Here is a 3,730-nt window from a genome sequence, read left to right as displayed (position 1 = left end):
GGCGGGGGTGGGGGGCGGGTCTCCCAGGCGCTGCGTCCTATGAGAATATTTTCCGACCCTTAGCCCTTTGCCAGGTTAGCACCAGTTCGACCCTCTGCTTTTATGTACCACTGGGAAACTTACATATTACGTTTCAGTGAGAGCCCTGTGGTTCTGCAGACAGGGGTTCAAATCCTGGCTTCTTTAGTAAGTAGCTCGATGACTTTAAAGACATCAGATACTTGATGCTTGCTTTTTCTTTGAAATGTCTAAAATATTTCGAAGACACCAATTTAACATAGTTTTGAGTGTCTGCCACATGCTCGTGCTAGACATGGTGCTAGACAGGAATAGTAGAATGAAAAGACAAAATAGTTCCTGTCCTTCAGACAATTTCTCTATTGAGAACATGGGGGTGGGGTAGGGTACCAGGTACCAGGCGCTCGCCTTTAATCCCAACACTCCGGAGGCAGAGGCAGGCAGATCTCTGAGTTCGAGGTCAGCCTGGTTTAAAGAGTGAGTTCCAGGACAGCAAGGGCTACACAGAGAAACCCTGTCTCAAAAATAAAATAAAATAAAATAAAATAATAAAATAAAATAAACCCGAAAAGAATACGGGGGAGGCCGGGCGGTGGTGGCGCACGCCTTTAATCCCAGCACTCGGGAGGCAGAGCCAGGTGGATCTCTGTGAGTTCGAGCACAGCCTGGACTACCAAGTGAGTCCCAGGAAAGGCGCAAAGCTACACAGAGAAACCCTGTCTCGAAAAACCAAAAAAAAAGGAATACAGGGGAAGTGGGGCATGGTAGCTCATGCCAATAATCCTAGCTCTGGATAGATGAACACAGAGAATCATTTCAAAAACCAACCTCAGCTACGCTGCAGGTTCAAGGCCAGCCTGGGCTGCACAAAACTGTCTCAATAAACAAACAAACAAAACAAAACAAAAAATGGTTGTGGTGATGAACTACAGTCTCCGCTGCCTAAATACTGGGATTTTTGTAATTATATTATAATACCAAGTCTTTTATTTGTTTGTTTTGTTTTTCGAGACAGGGTTTCCTCTGTGTAGCTTTGTGCCTTTCCTGGAACTCACTCTGTAGCCCAGCTGGCCTCGAACTCAGAGAGATCCGCCTGGCTCTGCCTCCCGAGTGCTGGGATTAAAGGCGTGAGCCACCACCACCCAGCCAATATAAAGTCTTTTTGTTCTGTGGTACTAGGGATCAATCCCAGGACCTTGTGCATTCACACTTTTACCGGAGAGTGTGTGTGTAATACTGTCTCCTTGGGCCTGGCGGTGGTGGCACACGCCTTTAATCCCAGCACTCGGGAGGCAGAGCCTGGTGGGTCTCTGTGAGTTCGAGGCCAGCCTGGTCTACAGCGAGTTCTAGGAAAGGTGCAAAACTACACAGAGAAACCCTGTCTCGAAAAACCAAAGGAAAAAAAAAAGAAAAAGGAAAAACCAAACCCCAAAACAAAATAAAAACAAAAAACCACCTCCCCCAACACCCCCCTAAAAGAAATAATGTCTAGCTGTTGGTCTAACCAAGCCTTGCCAAGCCTGATGACCTGAGTTTGATCAGAACCCACATAGTGGCGACTGAACTCCCGAAAGCTTCCACAGGTGTGCACATGCACGCACCACACACACACAATGAATGAGTAAAATGTAATCAAGTTAAAAGCAGGAACAACAGTGGAAGGAGGTGGGAGCATAGAAACTGTTATGCCCAGATAAGGACCCCCAAAGAGACCACCAGGAGACCAGATATATCCAGAATGCAATAGCAAGGTTTACTTCTTGGCGCAATACGAGCTAGCAAGGAACCCTCGTCCGCAGTGCCCGGCGCAGCAAGGCAGGGAGGAGAGTTCCTCTTTCTTGGGGAGATTAGCTTTTGAAGGCAAAAACCACAAAATTCTTCAGAGGAGGGGGTTAGTACGGGTCCACCCTTGATTGGTCCAGTTTTCCTGAGTTTGGACTTTTATCTTATTTTTTGCTCTGTCAGGAGTTTTACAGCCCATCTCCAAAATTTGGTCATGTTATCTCAGGGGAGGGGGGGCGTCTCGTGGTTAGCTACCACCAGACAGTCGGATTTTGTACTTTTAAAACTTCTGGCCGGGCGGTGGTGGCGCACGCCTTTAATCCCAGCACTAGGGAGGCAGAGCCAGGCAGATCTCTGTGAGTTCGAGGCCAGCCTGGTCTACCAAGTGAGTTCCAGGAAAGGCGCAAAGCTACACAGAGAAACCCTGTCTCGAAAAACCAAAAAAAAAAAAAAAAAAAAAAAAAAAAAAACTTCTGACTTCACCCTGTCTGGAAATGGGAACTGACTTGGTTCTGGCTATTTTAAGATGTCCCTTTCCTCAGCTCTCCGGGCCTTAGGGGGAACTGGGGTGGGGGTCTCTCAGAGACGACTCTGGGTAAAAGCACTTGCTGATGCAGCCGGTCCCTGGAACACCCAGGATGGAAAGAGAGAACTGAACCCTGAAAGTGTCCTCTGAGCTCCACATGTGTGCGCGCACGCGTGCGCGCACACACACAAATAATAATAATAATAATAATAATAATAATAATAATGTTAAAATATAAAAGTAAAACACTGCCTGGCGGTGGTGGCGCACGCCTTCAATCCCAGCACTCGGGAGGCAGAGGCAGGCAGATCTCTGTGAGTTCGAGGCCAGCCTGGGCTACCAAGTGAGTTCCAGGAAAGGCACAAAGCTACACAGAGAAACCCTGTCTGGAAAAACCAAAAAAAAAAAAAAAAAAAAAAGAAAGAAAGAAAGAAAGAAAAAAGAAAAAAGAAAAACACCCCTTGTCCGTGAACACCTCTCATATGCCTCACGGTAGAGACTATGGAAACTGCAGTTGTAAACACGCAGATAAACAAGGAGAGAGGAGGCTGTGAACGGCAGCTAGATCAGCCACCGACCACTCATGTCACAAACAATTCTTCTTTGAGATAGAGAGACTCTGAAGTATCCTGTACTGGACTCTAACTCACTGTGTAGCCAAGCGTGACCTTGTTTTGTTTGTTGTATTTTTATTTTTTGAGACAAGTTCTCACTGTCTTAGCTCTGGCTGCCTTGAAATTCATTCATTGTTTGCCAGTTTGCCCTCAAATTCACAGAGCTCCACCTGCTCGGCCTCCTGAGTTTTGGCTTAAAGTCCTGGACCACCAAGCCTGCCTCTTGCCTCTTCTCTCTCTCTCTCTCTCTCTCTCTCTCTCTCTCTCTCTCTCTCTCTCTCTCTCTCTCTCCTGAGGCTGACCTTGAATTCCTGATCCTTCTGTCTCCCCTCCCAAGTGCTGGGATCACAAGCATGAACTACAGTCCCAGGCTTAGCTGTTTAAAAAAAATTTAAACCTAGCATTGAGACAGGGTCTTGTTATAAAGTAAGCAACCAGGTCCTTTGGAAGAGTGGCCAGTGCCCTTAACAGCTGTAACAGCTCAGTCTTCTCTCCAGTCCCCTTTCTTTTTTTTTTTTTTTTTCGTTTTCCGAGACAGGGTTTCCCTGTGTAGCTTTGTGCCTTTCCTGGGACTCACTTGGTGGCCCAGGCTGCCCTCGAACTCACAGATCCACCTGCCTCTGCCTCCCGAGTGCTGGGATTAAAGGCGTGCGCCACTACTGCCTCCTTTCTTTCTTTTTAAAACCACATTTATTGGGGTTGGAGAGAGGACTTAGCAGTTAAGGACACTTGGTGCTCCTGCAGATGACTTAGTTCCATTCCCAACACCCATACAGCTACCTACAAACAT

Source organism: Peromyscus maniculatus, chromosome 2, assembly GCF_049852395.1.
Source record: "Peromyscus maniculatus bairdii isolate BWxNUB_F1_BW_parent chromosome 2, HU_Pman_BW_mat_3.1, whole genome shotgun sequence".
Taxonomy (NCBI): domain Eukaryota; kingdom Metazoa; phylum Chordata; class Mammalia; order Rodentia; family Cricetidae; genus Peromyscus; species Peromyscus maniculatus.
The sequence above is the reverse complement of the archived record's forward strand: the minus strand, read 5'-3'. Positions refer to the sequence as shown.